The following is a 21,351-nucleotide window of genomic DNA, read 5'->3' on the forward strand; positions in this document are numbered from 1 at the left end:
TCCGCTGAGACTTTTGCTGCTTTTAGGAGCCTCGGCAGCTAGACTGTAAGCTTCTCAATCAATCAATCAATCAATCGTATTTATTGAGCGCTTACTGTGTGCAGAGCACTATACTAAGCGCTTGAAGGCAGGAATCTTATACGCTAATTCTACTAGACACTCCCATGCCTTGAGCTTACTAAATATGATTGATGGGTTGATTGCGTGCCCATACAATCGGCTCTCGATAAATACTATCGATCTGGGGCTGGGCGGGCCCTAAGGAAGCCATGCCGGGATCGGGAAGGGGGAGGAAGGCTGGGAAAGCAGAGAAAGGGTACGGGAAGTCGGGATACATCTGTCTTCCCCTTTTAGACTGTGAGCCCACTGTTGGGTAGGGACTGTCTCTATGTGTTGCCAATCTGTACTTCCCAAGCGCTTAGTACAGTGCTCTGTACACAGTAAGCGCTCAATAAATACGATTGATGATGATGATGATGATGACTCTTGTTCAGAGAACCCCTGATTCTCCGCTGAGACTTTTGCTGCTTTTAGGAGCCTCGGCAGCTAGACTGTAAGCTTCTCAATCAATCAATCAATCAATCCTATTTATTGAGCGCTTACTGTGTGCAGAGCACTGTACTAAGCGCTTGAAGGCAGGAATCTTATACGCTAATTCTACTAGACACTCCCACGCCTTGAGCTTACCAAATATGATTGATGGGTTGATTGCGTGCCCATACAATCGGCTCTCGATAAATACTATCGATCTGGGGCTGGGCGGGCCCTAAGGAAGCCGTGCCGGGATCGGGAAGGGGGAGGAAGGCTGGGAAAGCAGAGAAAGGGTACGGGAAGTCGGGATACATCTGTCTTCCCCTTTTAGACTGTGAGCCCACTGTTGGGTAGGGACTGTCTCTATATGTTGCCAATTTGTACTTCCCAAGCGCTTAGTACAGTGCTCTGCACATAGTAAGCGCTCAATAAATACGATTGATGATGATGATGATGATGACTCTTGTTCAGAGAACCCCTGATTCCCTGCTGAGACTTTTGCTGCTTTTAGGAGCCTCGGCAGCTAGACTGTAAGCTTCTCAATCAATCAATCAATCAATCGTATTTATTGAGCGCTTACTGTGTGCAGAGCACTGTACTAAGCGCTTGAAGGCAGGAATCTTATACGCTAATTCTACTAGACACTCCCACGCCTTGAGCTTACCAAATATGATTGATGGGTTGATTGCGTGCCCATACAATCGGCTCTCGATAAATACTATCGATCTGGGGCTGGGCGGGCCCTAAGGAAGCCGTGCCGGGATCGGGAAGGGGGAGGAAGGCTGGGAAAGCAGAGAAAGGGTACGGGAAGCCGGGATACACCTGTTCCTTCAATTACCCAAATCAGTGTGCCGCTGAGGTTTCTTCTTCAGAGATGGGCCTCCAAATTTGGGACGCTTAATTCCTAGAAACAGAAGCAGAAAGAACATGTTAGTATCTAACAATCACACAGGACCCTTTAAGACAGAAGAGAGGGTTATCCATCAGTGGTATTTCATTCGATCGCATTTAATCAATCAATCAATCAATCAATCGTATTTATTGAGCGCTTACTATGTGCAGAGCACTGTACTAAGCGCTTGGGAAGTACAAATTGGCAACATATAGAGACAGTCCCTACCCAATAGTGGGCTCACAGTCTAAAAGGGGGAGACAGAGAACAAAACCAAACATACTAACAAAATAAAATAAATAGAATAGATATGTACAAGTAAAATAAATAAATAAATAGAGTAATAAATATGTACAAACATCTATACATATATACAGGTGCTGTGGGGAAGGGAAGGAGGTAAGAGGGGGGGATGAAGAGGGGGACGAGGGGGAGAGGAAGGAAGGGGCTCAGTGTGGGAAGGCCTCCTGGAGGAGGTGAGCTCTCAGCAGGGCCTTCAAGGGAGGAAGAGAGCGAGCTTGGCGGATGGGCAGAGGGAGGGCATTCCAGGCCCTTTATTGAGTGCATCCTGTGTGCAGAGCACTGTACTTATTCAGCGCCTCCTATAATGCAGCGTGGCTCAGTGGAAAGAGCAGGGGCTTTGGAGTCAGAGGTCACGGGTTCGAATCCCGGCTCCACCACATGTCTGCTGTGTGACCTTGGGCAAGTCACTTAACTTCTCTGAGCCTCAGTTACCTCACCTGTAAAATGGGGATTATGACTGTGAGCCCCACGTGGGACAACCTGATCACCTTGTATCCCCCCCAGCGCTTAGAACAGTGCTTTGCACATAGTAAGCGCTTAACAAATGCCATTAAAAAAATATAAAAAAATGCTGTACTAAACTCTTGGGAGAGCCCAGCAAACTGCAAAAGACATCGTCCCTGTCCTCAAGAAACTTACAATCTGACGGAGGAATTTACATCTTGTACTCTCCCAAGCGCGTTAAGTGCTCAATAAATACCACTGATTTATTGACAAACACTATTTGGAAAAGAACATTTGAAAGAAAATGAGACGATAACTGGACAGCCACCCTAAGTCTTCAAAGTTCTGTAACTTGCCGCTTGCGCTCAGAACAGTGCTAAGCGCTTAACAAATGCCATTAAAAAAAAAATAAAAAAAATGCTGTACTAAACTCTTGGGAGAGCCCAGCAAGCTGCAAAAGACATCGTCCCTGTCCTCAAGAAACTTACAATCTGACGGAGGAATTTACGTCTTGTACTCTCCCAAGCGCGTTAAGTGCTCAATAAATACCACTGATTTATTGACAAACACTACTTGGAAAAGAACATTTGAAAGAAAACGAGACGATAACTGGACAGCCACCTTGTCTTCAAAGTTCTGTAACTTGCCGCTTGCGCTTAGAACAGTGCTAAGCGCTTAACAAATGCCATTAAAAAAAAATTAAAAAAAATGCTGTACTAAACTCTTGGGAGGGCCCAGCAAGCTGCAAAAGACATTGTCCCTGTCCTCAAGAAACTCACAATCTGACGGAGGAATTTACGTCTTGTACTCTCCCAGGCGCGTTAAGTGCTCAATAAATACCACTGATTTATTGACAAACACTACTTGGAAAAGAACATTTGAAAGAAAATGAGACGATAATCAATCAATCAATCAATCAATCAATCGTATTTATTGAGCGCTTACTATGTGCAGAGCACTGTACTAAGCGCTTGGGAAGTACAAATTGGCATCACATAGAGACAGTCCCTACCCAACAGTGGGCTCACAGTCTAAAAGGGGGAGACAGAGAACAGAACCAAACATACCAACAAAATAAAATAAGTAGGATAGAAATGTACAAGTAAAATAAATAAATAAATAAATAAATAAATAAATAGAGTAATAAATATGTACAACCATATATACATATATACAGGTGCTGTGGGGAAGGGAAGGAGGTAAGACGGGGGGATGGAGAGGGGGACGAGGGGGAGAGGAAAGAAGGGGCTCAGTCTGGGAAGGCTTCCTGGAGGAGGTGAGCTCTCAGCAGGGCCTTGAAGGGAGGAAGAGAGCGAGCTTGGCGGATGGGCAGAGGGATTGGGGGCATTCCAGGCCCGGGGGAGGACGTGGGCCGGGGGTCGATGGCGGGACAGGCGAGAGCGAGGTACGGTGAGGAGATCAGCGGTGGAGGAGCGGAGGGTGCGGGCTGGGCAGTAGAAGGAGAGAAGGGAGGTGAGGTAGGAGGGGGCAAGGTGATGGACAGTCTTGAAGCCCAGGGTGAGGAGTTTCTGCCTGATGCGCAGATTGATCGGTAGCCATTGGAGGTTTTTGAGGAGGGGAGTGATATGTCCAGAGCGTTTCTGGACAAAGATAATCCGGGCAGCAGCATGAAGTATGGATTGAAGTGGAGAGAGACACGAGGATGGCAGATCAGAGAGAAGGCTGGTGCAGTAGTCCAGACGGGATAGGATGAGAGCTTGAATTAGCAGGGTAGCGGTTTGGATGGAGAGGAAAGGGCGGATCTTGGCAATGTTGCGGAGCTGAGACTGGCAGGTTTTGGTGACGGTTTGGATGTGAGGGGTGAATGAGAGAGCGGAGTCGAGGATGACTGGACAGCCACCCTAATTCTTCAAAGTTCTGTAACTTGCCGCTTGCGCTTAGAACAGTGCTAAGCGCTTAACAAATGCCATTAAAAAAAAATAAAAAAAAATGCTGTACTAAACTCTTGGGAGAGCCCAGCAAGCTGCAAAAGACATCGTCCCTGTCCTCAAGAAACTTACAATCTGACGGAGGAATTTACGTCTTGTACTCTCCCAGGCGCGTTAAGTGCTCAATAAATACCACTGATTTATTGACAAACACTACTTGGAAAAGAACATTTGAAATAAAACGAGACGGCAACTGGACAGCCACCCTAAGGCTTCAAAGTTCTGTAACCTTTTCTTCTGTTTTGACGGAAACTCAACAACATGCAGAAGTGGCCTATCGCCTTCCAAGCCCATTAGCGGTTCTCCTAAAATGGTGGGGGGATTGTCTTCCTGCAGAACCCCACCCTGAAGAGGACGTCTATTCAAATATTCACCCCACACATGATGCCACTCGCAACCATGCTACCAATCGCACACGCTAAGCAAACAGACGCGTATTGTCAAAACTTTCCCTGCTTCTGCCCGTGTTCTAGCCAAAATGCACAGTGAAATCCCACACTTGGAGGGAGCTGAGTGTATATTACATATGTACACATGTACATATGTGGAAGCCAGGGCTTATTCACTCTCAGGAGAGGGAGATTTGCACTCTGCACTCCAATCAATCAATCAATCAATCGTATTTATTGAGCGCTTGCTGTGTGCAGAGCACCGGACTAAGCGCTTGGGAAGTACAAGTTGGCAACACATAGAGACGGTCCCTACCCAACAGTGGGCTCACAGTCTAGAAGGGGGAGATGGAGAACAAAGCCAAACATATTAACAAAATAAAATAAATAGAATAGATATGTACAAGTAAAATAAATAAATAAATATGTACAAACATGAGCTCTTTTCTCCCTCAAGGGAGAAAGGGAAGGGAGCTGAGCAGAGTGGCAGCTCCTGGCACCCTTGTCAGTCAACCAATCAATAATAGCATTTATTGAGCATTTATTGTGGGCGGAGCACTGTCCTGAGTGCTTAGGACAGTACAATCGAGTTGGAAGAGACGATCCCTGCCCTCAAGGAGCTTACAGTCTCCTGTGTGCAGAGCACTTTGGGCAAGCACAAGAGTTGGTAGACACGATCCCTTGCAGGGTGCAGAGCACTATACTGAGCGCTTAGGAGAGTACAGTAGGGTTGGTGGGCTTACAGTAATAATAATGTATATATGTATATATGTTTGTACATATTTATTACTCTATTTATTTATTTATTTATTTTACTTGTACATATCTATTCTATTTATTTTATCATCATCATCATCATCATCAATCGTATTTACTGAGCGCTTACTATGTGCAGAGCACTGTACTAAGCGCTTGGGAAGTACAAATTGGCAACACATAGAGACAGTCCCTACTCAACAGTGGGCTCACAGTCTAAAAGGGAAGAAAACCAAACATACTAACAAAATAAAATAAATAGGATAGATATGTACAAGTAAAATAAATAAATAAAGAGTAACAAATATGTACAACCATATATACATATATACATATATTTATTTTGTTAGTATGTTTGGTTTTGTTCTCCGTCTCCCCCTTTTAGACCGTGAGCCCACTGTTGGGTAGGGACTGTCTCTATATGTTGCCAACTTGTACTTCCCAAGCGCTTGGTACAGTGCTCTGCACACAGTAAGCGCTCAATAAATACGATTGATTGATTGATTAATGGCAATTACTAAGTGCTTACTATGTGCAAAGCACTGTTCTAAGCGCTGATCCACATGAAGCTAGAAAGCCAGGCAGGGTGGAAACCTTCCGACGGGATCCCTCAGGGTAGCCCAATCCCTGGCCAACGGGAACTTGTGCATGCATGTACGTATGTGGGTAGGAAGTGAACCAGAGAGTGCATACGTGCAAGAGAGTGCTTGGCACAGAGCAAGCACATACGTGTGGCATTGGGCAGGTGGGGAGAATGGTTTGTCCCTAAATCAGTGCCCAGAGAAAACATCGTCTCCGTGGCGACTGTAGCATAATTAAAAAACCACGGATGGGACCCAGACGTGGCATTGACTTCTGCCAGCATCTTGGCGGCTCCCAACTGCGCGGGCCAAGAGAAGTGCTTTCTCCATCCTCGAAGCTTCTTCTTCTCTCACGCAATGGTTCCCCCGCCCCGGGAAGCCGTGCGTGGGGACGGGAGCCTTTCCCAGTTTGTCCCGGCTGGGCTCAGCTCCGATCCCGAAACGACTGGGGTGTCACCTCAGGCGGATCGAGAGCATCGCCTTCCCGGAGCTCCGATTCCCGTGAGACGTAAGAGTGGAGGGATTTTGGCCCGGACAAACAAAAAGACTGTTCCGACGGGCTCGGTCGAAACACACGAGCCCCGGGCCCTCTGAGGAGAAACAAAACCACACCATTCTTGAGGGTTTTTTTAATAAGTTCAAGAGGGAATCCAAGTCCGATTCTTCACGGTGGGTTTTTTTCAGGCCATCGCTTGCCCTCTAAATGCGACACAGCTTCCCCGACTCTGGGATCCTAAACTCCATCCTTGCAGCTTGAGACCAGGAAAATGGACCCTGGGCCTCACAGTTATAACTCCGCCCTGGCATAAGGCATGACCTGAACAATCAATCAGTGGGTGGGGGATGTGTCTGGTACATTATTCTACCGTACTCTCCCAAGCGCTTAGTACAGTGCTCTGCACCCAGTAAATGCTCAATGTGACGGGGGTTGGGTGAGGCCTGGCATCAGGATGGAGATCATCATTTTGGCTATGCATTTCCATCCCCCCCACCTTACCTCCTTCCCTTCCCCACAGCACCTGTGTATATGTATATATGTTTGTACAGATTTATTACTCTATTTATTTATTTATTTATTTTACTTGTACTTATCTGTCCTATTTATTTTATTTTGTTAGTATGTTTGGTTTTGTTCTCTCTCTCCCCCTTTTAGACTGTGAGCCCACTGTTGGGTAGGGACTGTCTCTATATGTTGCCAATTTGTACTTCCCAAGCGCTTAGTACAGTGCTCTGCACATAGTAAGCGCTCAATAAATACGATTGATGATAATGATGATGATGAGAGCATGGAGAGATCCCAGTCTTCCCCGCTGCTCCACCCTTTGGGATCACTGTCGGCTCTGACCCCGGGCCTTCCGATGCTGCAAGTCGATTAGTCGGAAACGTGACAACGTCAGCTTGACTCCACTTAACCCTGCAGTGTTTCTCTGGGTTACTCCGACACCCCTCCCGCACCCACTTCATTTTTTTTTAAGGCATTTGTTAAGCACTTACGACGTGTCTGGCCCTGTACTAAGCACCGGGGGGTGGATACAAGCTAATCAGGTTGGACACAGCCCCTGTCCCACATGGGACTCTTAACCCCCGTTTTGCAAAGGAGGTAACCGAGGCCCAGAGGAGTGAAGTAACCTGCCCAAAGTCACACAGCAGGCGAGTGGAGATGGGATTAGAACCCAGGTCCTTCTGACGCCCAGACTTGCGCTCTTTCCACCACGCCACGCTGCCTCTTGAGAGCTCCCTACTGAGAGCTCACCTACTCATCATCATCATCATCAATCGTATTTATTGAGCGCTTACTATGTGCAGAGCACTGTACTAAGCGCTTGGGAAGTACAAATTGGCAACATATAGAGACAGTCCCTACCCAACAGTGGGCTCACAGTCTAAAAGGGGGAGACAGAGAACAAAACCAAACATACTAACAAAATAAAATAAATAGAATGAGCCCCTTCCTTCCTCTCCCCCTCGTGCCCCTCTCCATCCCGCCATCTCACCTCCTTCCCTTCCCCACAGCATCTGTATATATGTATATATGTTTGTACATATTTGTTACTCTATTTATTTATTTATTTTACTTGTACATATCTATTCTATTTATTTTATTTTGTTAGTATGTTTGGTTTTGTTCCCCGTCTCCCCCTCTTAGACTGTGAGCCCACTGTTGGGTAGGGACTGTCTCTATATGGTGCCAACTTGGACTTCCCAAGCGCTTAGTACAGTGCTCTGCACACAGTAAGCGCTCAATAAATACGATTGATGATGATGATGATGATTGGGGCCCCTCTGGATGCGGCCATTGCTTCTGGAGAGCAGAACTCGGCCGCAGGAGCTGTGGCAGAGAGGGGCTTGAAGTTCCGGACAGAAGGAAGTTTGGTGCAAAATGATACCGGACAAGGGAAAGACCAACTGAAAAGTGGACTTTCTGGTATAAAATGAGATGCTGTGTGGCCTGGGGCAATCAATCAATCAATCAATCAATCAATCGTATTTATTGAGCGCTTACTGTGTGCAGAGCACTGTACTAAGTGCTTGGGAAGTACAACTTGGCAACATATAGAGACAGTCCCTACCCAACAGCGGGCTCAACAGTCTAAAAGGGGGAGACAGAGAACAAAACCAAACATACTAACAAAATAAATAAATAGAATAGATATGTACAGGTAAAATAAATAAATAGAGTAATAAATATGTACAAACATATATACATATATACAGGTGCTGTGGGGAAGGGAAGGAGGTAAGATGGGGGGATGGAGAGGGGGACGAGGGGGAGAGGAAGGAAGGGGCTCAGTCTGGGAAGGCCTCCTGGAGGAGGTCTTCACTTCACTTCAAGTCACTTCACTTCTCTGTGCCTCAGTTTCCTCAACTGCAAAATTGGGATTCAATCCTTTCATTCATTCAATCGTATTTATTGAGCGCTTACTGTGTGCAGAGCACTGTACTAAGCGCTTGGGAAGTACAAGTTGGCAACATATAGAGACGGTCCCTACCCAACAACAGGCTCACAGCCTAGAAGGGGGGGGGGACAGACAACAAAACAAAACATGTGAACAGGTGTCAAGTCATTGCCAACTTGTACTTCCCAAGCGCTTAGTACAGTGCTCTGCACACAGTAAGCGCTCAATAAATACGATTGAATGAATGAATGAATCAGAATAAAAAGAAGTAAAGCACATCATTAACAAAATAAAATAAATAGAATAGTAAATATGTACTTGTTCGCCCTCCTACTTAGACAGTGAGCACCGAGGAAGGCATGCAATGTATCTGCCTGATTAAGTTGTATCTAGCCCAGTGCATACAACAGTGCTTGACACATAGTAAGCACTTAACAAATACCATTTAAAAATGAGATGAGTAACAATCCTCTTATCCCCATGACACCCCTGCACATGGAACAGAAAACCAAGCCCAAGGCTTTCAACAAGGCAGTAATCCTTCGGAGGAAAAATCTGGTTATTGCTCACTATCATGCAAGGCAGAAGATTTAATAGTCATATCCATTTTGCTCTTCTAAAAATAAGACTGCGGTTTTTTTTCCTTCAGAAGGAATCAAGCAATCATGACACTGTCTCGCTCCTGATGAGAGGGAGAAAAGGCCAACTCCTTATATCAATTAACATGTCACTCGCATTTGCAGAATAGTGCACTAAGTGCTTAGGAGAGTACAATACAACAGAGTTGGCGGACACATTCCCTGCCTATAACGAGCTTACAGTCTAGAGGGGTAGACTGACATGAACACAATTACATAAATTATGGATATGCAGGTAGATTTTATCTGCAGCCTCCTTGCTTTGCTCATAGGGCCTTTGCCTGCAAAATCGCAGGTGGTTCACGGAGGCTGATTCCATTGCTACTAGGATGATCATCATCATCAATCGTATTTATCGAGCGCTTACTGTGTGCAGAGCACTGTACTAAGCGCTTGGGAAGTCCAAGTTGGCACCATATAGAGGCAGTCCCTACCCAACAGTGGGCTCACAGTCTAGAAGGGGGAGACAGAGAACAAAACCAAACATACTAACAAAATAAAATAAATAGAATAGATACGTACAAGTAAGATAAATAGAGTAATAAATATATACAAACATATATACATATATACAGGTGCAGTGGGGAAGGGAAGGAGGTAAGATGGGGGGGATGGAGAGGGGGGCGAGGGGGAGAGGAAGGAAGGGGCTCAGTCTGGGAAGGCCTCCTGGAGGAGGTCTATGCAGTGCAAGACTATGGACAGAATCTCCCCAAGGTGCTGTATTGTAATTATATTGGCATCCTCTCTTGGAACTGCCTTTGACGCCTGCAGTAGATACCGTGTTTGTGTGGCAGTCATTCATTCATTCATTCAATTGTATTTATTGAGCACTTACTGTGTGCAGAGCACTGTACTAAGTGCTTGGGAAGTACAAGTTGGCAATGTATAGAGACAGTCCCTACCCAACAGTGGGCTCACAGTCTAGAAGGGGGAGACAGAGAACAAAACATATTAACAAAATTAAATAAATAGAATATGTACAAGTAAAATAAATAGAGTAATAAATACGTACAAACATATATACATATATACAGGTGCTGTGGGGAGGGGAAGGAGGTAAGGTGGGGGGGATGGGGAGGAGGGGGAGAGGAAGGAGGGGGCTCAGTCTGGGAAGGCCTCCTGGAGGAGGTGAGCTCTCAGTAGGGCTTTGAAGGGAAAGCCCCGGGCTTAGAATAAAAATAATAATAATGATGGCGTCTGTTAAGCACTCACCACGTGCCAAGCACTGTTCTAAGCACTGGGGTAGATACAAGGTAGTCAGGTTGCCCCACGTCGTGTGCAAATCAAACAAACAATGGACATTTTCCAGCCATATGATGCTCCTCCCTTTATTCTCTAACTCCCCAGTCACTGATATAAAAAGACATTGGAATCGGGGCATTTTATGACTTCTGAACTTGTGAAGCCTCCAAACAGTTAATCAATCGTATTTATTGAGCGCTTACTGTGTGCAGAGCACTGGACTAAGCGCTTGGGAAGTCCAAGTTCAGTCGGATACTGGAGCCTCAAAGCAAGGCCAGATTTTACAGAGGGATACGGAAGGTCAGTGGGGAAGGGAGGCGGGAGGGGTGGGAGTGAGGTAAATGTGACCAGATGTCTCTCTGAGAAGCTCAGATGTCTTGCTTCACACAGAAGCAGCGTGGCTCAGTGGAAAGAGCCCGGGCTTTGGAGTCAGAGGTCATGGGTTCAAATCCCGGCTCCGCCAATTGTCAGCTGTGTGACTCTGGGCAAGTCACTTCACTTCTCTGGGCCTCAGTTCCCTCATCTGTCAAATGGGGATGAAGACTGTGAGCCCCACGTGGGACAATCTGATCACCTTGTACCTCCCCAGAGCTTAGAACGGTGCTTGGCACATAATAAGCGCTTAATAAATGCCATCATTATTATTATTATTATTATTATACGGAAGGTCAGTGGGGAAGGGAGGTTGGAGGGGTGGGAGTGAGGTAAACGTGACCAGATGTCTCACTGAAAAGCTCAGATGTCTTGCTTCACACAGAAGCAGCGTGGCTCAGTGGAAAGAGCCCGGGCTTTGGAGTCAGAGGTCATGGGTTCAAATTCCGGCTCCGCCAATTGTCAGCTGTGTGACTTTGGGCAAGTCACTTCACTTCTCTGCGCCTCAGTTCCCTCATCTGTAAAATGGGGATGAAGACTGTGAGCCCCCCACGGGACAATCTGATCACCTTGAACCTCCCCAGTGCTTAGAACGGTGCTTGGCACATAATAAGCGCTTAATAAATGCCATCATTATTATTATTATTATTATACGGAAGGTCAGTGGGGAAGGGAGGTTGGAGGGGTGGGAGTGAGGCAAATGTGACCAGATGTCTCTCTGAAAAGCTCAGATGTCTTGCTTCACACAGAAGCAGCGTGGCTCAGTGGAAAGAACCCGGGCTTTGGAGTCAGAGGTCATGGGTTCAAATCCCGGCTCCGCCAATTGTCAGCTGTGTGACTTTGGGCAAGTCACTTCACTTCTCTGGGCCTCAGTTCCCTCATCTGTCAAATGGGGATGAAGACTGTGAGCCCCACGTGGGACAATCTGATCACCTTGTACCTCCCCAGAGCTTAGAACGGTGCTTGGCACATAGTAAGTGCTTAATAAATGCCATCATTATTATTATTATTATTATTATTGTACGGAAGGTCAGTGGGGAAGGGAGGTTGGAGGGGTGGGAGTGAGGTAAATGTGATCAGATGTCTCACTGAAAAGCTCAGATGTCTTGCTTCACACAGAAGCAGCGTGGCTCAGTCGAAAGAGCCCGGGCTTTGGAGTCAGAGGTCATGGGTTCAAATTCCGGCTCCGCCAATTGTCAGCTGTGTGACTTTGGGCAAGTCACTTCACTTCTCTGCGCCTCAGTTCCCTCATCTGTAAAATGGGGATGAAGACTGTGAGCCCCCCACGGGACAATCTGATCACCTTGAACCTCCCCAGTGCTTAGAACGGTGCTTGGCACATAATAAGCGCTTAATAAATGCCATCATTATTATTATTATTATTATACGGAAGGTCAGTGGGGAAGGGAGGTTGGAGGGGTGGGAGTGAGGTAAATGTGACCAGATGTCTCTCTGAAAAGCTCAGATGTCTTGCTTCACACAGAAGCAGCGTGGCTCAGTCGAAAGAGCCCGGGCTTTGGAGTCAGAGGTCATGGGTTCAAATTCCGGCTCCGCCAATTGTCAGCTGTGTGACTTTGGGCAAGTCACTTCACTTCTCTGCGCCTCAGTTACCCCATCTGTAAAATGGGGATGAAGACTGTGAGCCCCACGTGGGACAATCTGATCACCCTGTACCTCCCCAGAGCTTAGAACGGTGCTTGGCACGTAGTAAGTGCTTAATAAATGCCATCATTATTATTATTATTATTATTATACGGAAGGTCAGTGGGGAAGGGAGGTTGGAGGGGTGGGAGTGAGGTAAATGTGACCAGATGTCTCTCTGAAAAGCTCAGATGTCTTGCTTCACACAGAAGCAGCGTGGCTCAGTGGAAAGAGCCCGGGCTTTGGAGTCAGAGGTCATGGGTTCAAATCCCGGCTCCGCCAATTGTCAGCTGTGTGACTTTGGGCAAGTCACTTCACTTCTCTGGGCCTCAGTTCCCTCATCTGTAAAATGGGGATGAAGACTGTGAGCCCCACGTGGGGCAATCTGATCACCTTGTACCTCCCCAGAGCTTAGAACGGTGCTTGGCACGTAGTAAGCGCTTAATAAATGCCATCATTATTATTATTATTATTATACGGAAGGTCAGTGGGGAAGGGAGGCGGGAGGGGTGGGAGTGAGGTAAACGTGACCAGATGTCTCACTGAAAAGCTCAGATGTCTTGCTTCACACAGAAGCAGCGTGGCTCAGTGGAAAGAGCCCGGGCTTTGGAGTCAGAGGTCATGGGTTCAAATCCCGGCTCCGCCAATTGTCAGCTGTGTGACTTTGGGCAAGTCACTTCACTTCTCTGTGCCTCAGTTACCCCATCTGTAAAATGGGGATGAAGACTGTGAGCCCCCCACGGGACAATCTGATCACCTTGTACCTCCCCAGCGCTTAGAACAGTGCTTGGCACATAGTAAGCACTTAACAAATGCCATTATTATTATTATTATTATTATTACAGAAGTTAAGTGACCGTGGCTCAATGGAAAGAGCCCAGGCTTTGGAGTCAGAGGTCATGGGATCGAATCCCGGCTCTGCCAATTGTCAGCTGTGTGACTTTGGGCAAGTCACTTCACTTCTCTGGGCCTCAGTTACCTCATCTGTAAAATGGGGATGAAGACTGTGAGCCCCCCATGGGACAATCTGATCACCTTGTACCTCCCCAGCGCTTAGAACGGTCCTGTGCACATAGTAAGCGCTTAATAAATGCCATTATTATTATTATTATTATTATTATTGTTATTATTGCCCGAAGTCACTCAGCAGGCAAATGGCAGAGCTGGGATCAGAACTCAGGTCCTCTGAATCACAGGCCCGGCTCTTTCCACTAGGCCACGCTGGTTGGAGTCCATTTTTCCTTCCTCCTCTTTCGTCTTTAATTTATTTTGGGTCGGACTCCCTTGCCAGAGCGTAAGCGGGAGTCGTGTCCGATAAACCCACCGCACTCTCCTAAAGCGCTTAGTACAGTGCTTGCCCCGTGGTGGATTTTCTGTAGAACGGAACTGGCTGATTCTATTGCCTGCTCTGTCATCTGTTTCACCTTGTGGGGTGGGGTCAGTTAACCTTACCAGGCCTTCCTCTCTTTATCTGGAAAATGGGGCTACAATAATACTCCCCCTTCCTCTTGGACTGTGAGCCCCATGTGGGCCAGGGGCCACCTGATTAACTTGTATCTACCCCAGCCAAAGAATAGGGCTTGACACATAGTAAGCGCTTAATAAATACCAAAACAATAACAACACATTATTTCGTATCTACCCTAGCAGTTGGCACACAGTAAGTGCTTAATAATAATCAATCAATCAATCCTTGCTTTGCTCATAGGGCCTTTGCCTGGAAAATCGCAGGTGGTTCACGGAGGCCGATTCCATTGCTACTAGGATGATCATCATCATCAATCGTATTTATTGAGCGCTTACTGTGTGCAGAGCACTGTACTAAGCGCTTGGGAAGTCCACGTTGGCAACATATAGAGACAGTCCCTACACGACAGTGGGCTCACAGTCTAGAAGGGGGAGACAGAGAACAAAACCAAACATACTAACAAAATAAAATAAATAGAATAGACAGGTACAAGTAAAATAAATAAATAAATAGAGTAATAAATATGTACAATAATAATAATAATAATGGTATTTCTTAAGCGCTTACTATGTGCAAAGCACTGTTCTAAGCGCTGGGGAGATTACAAGGTGATCAGGTTGTCCCTCGGGGGGGCTCACAGTTTTTAATCCCCATTTTACAGATGAGGGAACTGAGGCCCAGAGAAGTGAAGTGACTTGCCCAAAGTCACACAGCTGACAATTGGCGGAGCCGAGATTTGAACCCATGACCTCTGACTCCAGAGCCCGGCCTCTTTCCACTGAGCCACGCTGCTTCTCTGCTTAATGAACACCATCACAACTATTAATAAGAGAGATGTGTAAGAGGAAGAACTCCACAATCAATCAATCAATCGTATTTATTGAGCGCTTCCTGTGTGCAGAGCACTGTACTAAGCACTTGGGAAGTACAAGTTGGCAACATACAGAGACAGTCCCTACCCAACAGTGGGCTCACAGTCTAAAAGGGGGAGACAGAGAACAAAACCAAACATACTAACAAAATAAAATAAATAGAATAGATATGTACAAGATAAATAAATAGAGTAAGTGACTTGCCCGAAGTCACACAGCTGACAATTGGCGGAGCCGGGATTTGAACCCATGACCTCTGACTCCAAAGCCCGGCCTCTTTCCACTGAGCCACGCTGCTTCTCTGCTTAATGAACACCATCATAACTATTAATAAGAGAGATGTGTAAGAGGAAGAACTGCACAGCCCAAACTCCTAGACTGTGAGCCCGTTGTTGGGTAGGGACCATCGACTTGTGCTTCCCAAGCGCTTAGTAAAGTGCTCTGCACACAGTAAGCGCTCAATAAATACGACTGACTGACAAGGAATGAATGAATGAATGAATCTGGGGCCATTTTTTCCTGCACCGCTCTAGCTTACAACCTCTCAAAAGGCAGAAAATGAGGCATCATAACAAACGCCCTTTTGACTTCAGTACTTTAATGAGCCTCGGAGCAGTCTGGTTCACGTAAGCGGAAAATCAGGCACCGTAGTTATACCCTTCCTCAGCTTGGCCTTTAGTTCCCGGAATCGATGTCTGAAATGGCAATTTGCTGCTTCTCAGCAAATCGCTGTTTTTGAAAAGGCTATTCCGTCCGCGATCGGTTTTCTGTTTGGAAACAAAGCCTCGCGTAGGGCTGGATTTCAAAACGGCCAGCAATGGGGGCCTGGGAGCGTTGGCTCAAATGCTCTCAGTCGCTTTCTCCGAAACAACCAAGCGGCGAAGGCTCGTGGTAGATAAGACTGTGAGCCCACTGTTGGGTAGGGACTGTCTCTATATGTTGCCAACTTGGACTTCCCAAGCGCTTAGTCCAGTGCTCTGCACACAGTAAGCGCTCAATAAATACGATTGATTGATGTGTTGCCAACTTGTACTTCCCAAGCGCTTAGTCCAGTGCTCTGCACACAGTAAGCGCTCAATAAATACGATTGATTGATTGATTGATAAAAGCCATCTCAGATACGATGGGGGCATTGGGAGCCGAGACTGAGATTTTATTCCAATGGCAGCGGCCCCTTCCACTAGAAGTATTTACTTTGACCCCAAAGATAAAGGATATTGGAGTCGTGGATGGTTTTACCGCAGGCTTCGTAAACTCCGGAAGGCGATTTTCGACCTGGAGGGCTGCCCACGGAGATGGGGATGTGAGGAATGCACCGGTTTCCATGGAAACCGCTTTATTCGCCCGCCGGGGCCCGCTTCTCCTTGACGGCTGCCTTCTGCCTCCCTGCCATCACTGTCGACATTCGGCTCTGCCACGCGGTAGAGCCTTGTGTTGGCGGCGGGGTGGGGATTCATTCATTCATTCAATCGTATTTATTGAGCGCTTACTTTGTGCAGAGCACTGGACTAGGCGCTTGGGAAGCACAAGTTGGTAACATATAGAGACGGTCCCTACCCGACAGTGGGCTCCCAGTCTAGAAGGGGGAGACAGAGAACAAAACATATTAACAAAATAAAATAAATAGAATAAATATGTACAAATAAAATAAATAAATAGAGTAATAAATACATACAAACATATATACATATATACAGGTGATATACACATATACAAGTATATAGAGCCCAGGCCTGCGCCCTACCCACTAAGCCACACTGCTCTTCATTCGTTCATTCAATCGTATTTATCTAGACTGTGAGCCAAATGCACATCATTAACAAAATAAACAGAATAGTAAATATGTACAAGTAAAATAAATAGAGTAATAAATCTGTACAAACATATATACGGATGCTGTGGGGAGGGGAAGGAGGTAGGGCGTGGGGGGATGGGGAGGAGGAGGAGAAAAAGGAGAAAAAGGGGGCTCAGTCTGGGAAGGCCTCTTGGAGGAGGTGAGCTCAGTAGGTGAGCTCAGTAGGGGCCCTTCTCAGGCCCCCGGTTCCTCCCCCTCCTCCTTCCCTCACCCCCAACGATCTGGCCTCCTACTTCATTAACAAAATTAAATCCATCAGGTCCGACCTCCCCAAAGTCTCTTCCCCCCTTTCTCCAACCCCCCGGCTCTCAACATTCTCTGCTACTCTCCCATCCTTCCCAGTGGTATCCTCAGAGGAACTCTCCTCCCTCCTCTCAAGTGCTACTCCGGCCACCTGTGCTTCTGACCCCATTCCCTCTCATCTTATGAAATCTCTCGCTCCATCCCTTCTCCCCTCCTTAACTTCCATCTTCAACCGCTCACTCTCCACTGGTTCCTTCCCCTCTGCCTTCAAACATGCCCATGTCTCTCCCATCCTAAAAAAACCCTCTCTTGACCCCACCTCACCTTCTAGTTATCGTCCCATATCCCTCCTACCATTCCTTTCCAAACTCCTTGAACGAGTTGTCTACACGCGCTGCCTAGAATTCCTCAACAACAACTCTCTCCTCGACCCCCTCCAGTCTGGCTTCCGTCCCCTTCATTCCACGGAAACTGCGCTCTCAAAGGTCACCAGTGACCTCCTGCTTGCCAAATCCAACGGCTCATACTCTGTCCTAATCCTCCTCGACCTCTCAGCTGCCTTTGACACTGTGGACCACCCCCTTCTCCTCAACACGTTATCTGACCTTGGCTTCACAGACTCCGTCCTCTCCTGGTTCTCCTCTTATCTCTCCGGTCGTTCTTTCTCAGTCTCTTTTGCAGGCTCCTCCTCCCCCTCCCATCCTCTTACTGTGGGAGTTCCCCAAGGTTCAGTGCTTGGTCCCCTTCTGTTCTCAATCTACACTCACTCCCTTGGTGACCTCATTCGCTCCCACGGCTTCAACTATCACCTCTACGCTGATGACACCCAGATCTACATCTCTGCCCCTGCTCTCTCCCCCTCCCTCCAGGCTCGCATCTCCTCCTGCCTTCAGGACATCTCCATCTGGATGTCCGCCCGCCACCTAAAGCTCAACATGTCGAAGACTGAGCTCCTTGTCTTCCCTCCCAAACCTTGTCCTCTCCCTGACTTTCCCATCTCTGTTGACGGCACTACCATCCTTCCCGTCTCACAAGCCCGCAACCTTGGTGTCATCCTCGACTCCGCTCTCTCATTCACCCCTCACATCCAAGCCGTCACCAAAACCTGCCGGTCTCAGCTCCGCAACATTGCCAAGATCCGCCCTTTCCTCTCCATCCAAACCGCTACCCTGCTAATTCAAGCTCTCATCCTATCCCGTCTGGACTACTGCACTAGCCTTCTCTCTGATCTCCCATCCTCGTGTCTCTCTCCACTTCAATCCATACTTCATGCTGCTGCCCGGATTATCTTTGTCCAGAAACGCTCTGGACATATCACTCCCCTCCTCAAAAACCTCCAATGGCTACCAATCAATCTGCGCATCAGGCAGAAACTCCTCACCCTGGGCTTCAAGGCTGTCCATCACCTCGCCCCCTCCTACCTCACCTCCCTTCTCTCCTTCTACTGCCCAGCCCGCACCCTCCGCTCCTCCACCACTAATCTCCTCACTGTACCTCGCTCTCGCCTGTCCCGCCATCGACCCCCGGCCCACGTCATCCCCCGGGCCTGGAATGCCCTGCTCCCTCTGCCCATCCGCCAAGCTAGCTCTCTTCCTCCCTTCAAGGCCCTGCTGAGAGCTCACCTCCTCCAGGAGGCCTTCCCAGACTGAGCCCCTTCTTTCCTCTCCCCCTCGTCCCCCTCTCCATCCCCCCGCCTTACCGCCTTCCCCTCCCCACAGCACCTGTATATATGTATATATGGTTGTACATATTTATTACTCTGTTTATTTATTTATTTATTTATTTATTTTACTTGTACATTTCTATCCTACTTATTTTATTTTGTTGGTATGTTTGGTTCTGTTCTCTGTCTCCCCCTTTTAGACTGTGAGCCCACTATCGGGTAGGGACTGTCTCTATGTGATGCCAATTTGTACTTCCCAAGCGCTTAGTACAGTGCTCTGCACATAGTAAGCGCTCAATAAATACGATTGATTGATTGATTGATAGGAGAGATAATAATATTATTATTATTATTAATAGTCCAGCACCGACTGTAATAATTATTATTAATAAAAATAGTCCAGCACCGACTGAACCACAGGGCTCCCAGCTTGCTGAAACACACATGCACAGACACACGCAATTAATTAACGGTCCTGAGGCACAACCAAGTCCCTCTGTCCTTCAACATGGCTTAATTCCATTTCCGATTTTTGCTTGCTTCAGGTTAAGAATTGCCAATGGGCGATAATAGGCGGCGGGATCCTTCAGAGGAATGTTATCCTATGATCGGGGGAGGGAAGAAAAATCACATGATTCGTAACCACTGCCTCAGTGGGTCCACGCCTGACAGTTTTTGATATTTAAATTTATATCACTATACGTACACACTGATCTAAACGCCTGCTACTGGTCTCCTCACCGCTGGCAGAATGCTTTTAACCGTTGCCGCTCGCTGCTATTTTTCTACATTAAATTCTGCAAATTAATACAAACCAACAAACCCGGACAGACATAAAATCCTGTTTGGCCCGGTAGTGAAAACACATGTTTTAGCAGAAACGTCTACACCTCTTTCTTAAGGTTCTACAGAGGGACTGCCTTCCGTTTTGGTTTCTCTTATGGTATTTGTTAAGCGCTTACTAGGTGCCAGGCCCTGTGGTAGATGCAAGCTAGTCAGGTTGGACATCATCATCATCATCATCAATCGTATTTATTGAGAACTTACTATGTGCAGAGCACTGTACTAAGCGCTTGGGAAGTCCAAGTTGGCAACATATAGAGACAGTCCCTACCCAACAGTGGGCTCACAGTCTAAAAGGGGGAGACAGAGAACAAAACCAAACATACTAACAAAATAAAATTAATAGAATAGATATGTAGAAGTAAAATAAATAAATAAATACAATCTCACGTGGACATAGTTCCTGTCCCACATGGAGCGCAAGGTTCTTATCCCCATTTTACAGATGAGGTAACTGAGGCACAGAGAAGTGAAGTGATTTTTTTTTATGGTGTTTGTTAAGTGCTTACTTTGTGCCAGGCACTGTACTAGGAGCTGGGATACATACAAGCTAATCATTTTGGACGCAGTCCGTGTCCCACGTGGGGCTCACAGTCTTAATTCCCATTTTCCAGATGAGGTAACGTGCCCAAGACGGCCCAGCAGACAAGAGGCGGAGCTGGGAATTAGGACCCACATCCTTCTGTTTCCTAGGTCCATTCTCGATCCACTAGGCCACAGCGCTTCTCGGATTCCCTGAACCAGCCCCGGACATCAACCAATCAATCAATCAATCCTATTTATTGAGCGCTTACTGTGTGCAGAGCACTGTACTAAGCGCTTGGGAAGTACAAGTTGGCAACAACATGCTCTCTTCCTCCCTTCAAGGCCCTGCTGAGAGCTCACCTCCTCCAGGAGGCCTTCCCAGACTGAGCCCCTTCCCTCCTCTCCCCCTCGTCCCCCTCTCCATCCCCCCATCTTACCTCCTTCCCTTCCCCACAGCACCTGTATATATGTATATATGGTTGTACATATTTATTACTCTATTTATTTATTTATTTATTTATTTATTTTACTTGTACATTTCTATCCTATTTATTTTATTTTGTTGGTATGTTTGGTTCTGTTCTCTGTCTCCCCCTTTTAGACTGTGAGCCCACTGTTGGGTAGGGACTGTCTCTATGTGTTGCCAATTTGTACTTCCCAAGCGCTTAGTACAGTGCTCTGCACATAGTAAGCGCTCAATAAAAAAAAAAAAAATAAAAATAAAAAAAAAAAACATCTTACCTCCTTAGAGAAAACGAGAGTGGGGAAAATCTCGGCCCATCTTCTTCTGAGCAAACCAACACTAGGAAAGAGCCCACTGTGGGGTAGGGACCGTCTCTATCTGTTGCCAACTTGTACTTCCCAAGCGCTTAGCACAGTGCTCTGCACACAGTAAGCGCTCAATAAATACGACTGACTGATTGATTGAAAGGAGAAGAATGAACAAATCGCAAAGAAGGAGCAAGCTGCATTTTTCACACGCCTCACGGTGCCATTGGGAAACGCTACTTTCTCTTTCAGAATAGAGGGGTGCAAAAATACCGTCCTCAGCCGCCCTCCCTCACGGGTCAAATGTCCTTCCTGCTCGGGGAAGGAGGGCAGAACTAAATCCCAAGGTGAGGGGACACGGAGGGGGAGCCCTCACGAGCCCCTTCCAGCTCCCCGCTTACTAAAAAGCTGTCAGCCAAATCCCCTCCATCCGGCATCCTTTAATAATAATGGCATTTATTAAGCACTTACTAAATAGT

The 21,351-nt window shown here is 46.9% G+C and overlaps 1 protein-coding gene across 2 annotated transcripts in view; it reads right to left on the minus strand.

Annotated features, from left to right (window-relative positions):
• GNG2 (G protein subunit gamma 2) overlaps nt 1-21,351 on the minus strand; it is a 93,165-nt gene that overhangs the window by 14,304 nt on the left and 57,510 nt on the right. The window contains exon 2 of one of the 2 annotated variants that reach the window (XM_038756634.1): nt 1,370-1,435. The exons of the other annotated variant lie outside the window; for it this stretch is intronic. The gene's annotated coding sequence lies outside the window, so the exon portion shown is untranslated. The remainder of the gene's footprint in view (nt 1-1,369; nt 1,436-21,351) is intronic. 2 annotated transcript variants of the gene reach the window in all.

This window comes from Tachyglossus aculeatus, chromosome 14, assembly GCF_015852505.1.
Source record: "Tachyglossus aculeatus isolate mTacAcu1 chromosome 14, mTacAcu1.pri, whole genome shotgun sequence".
In the NCBI taxonomy this organism is placed as follows: Eukaryota; Metazoa; Chordata; class Mammalia; order Monotremata; family Tachyglossidae; genus Tachyglossus; species Tachyglossus aculeatus.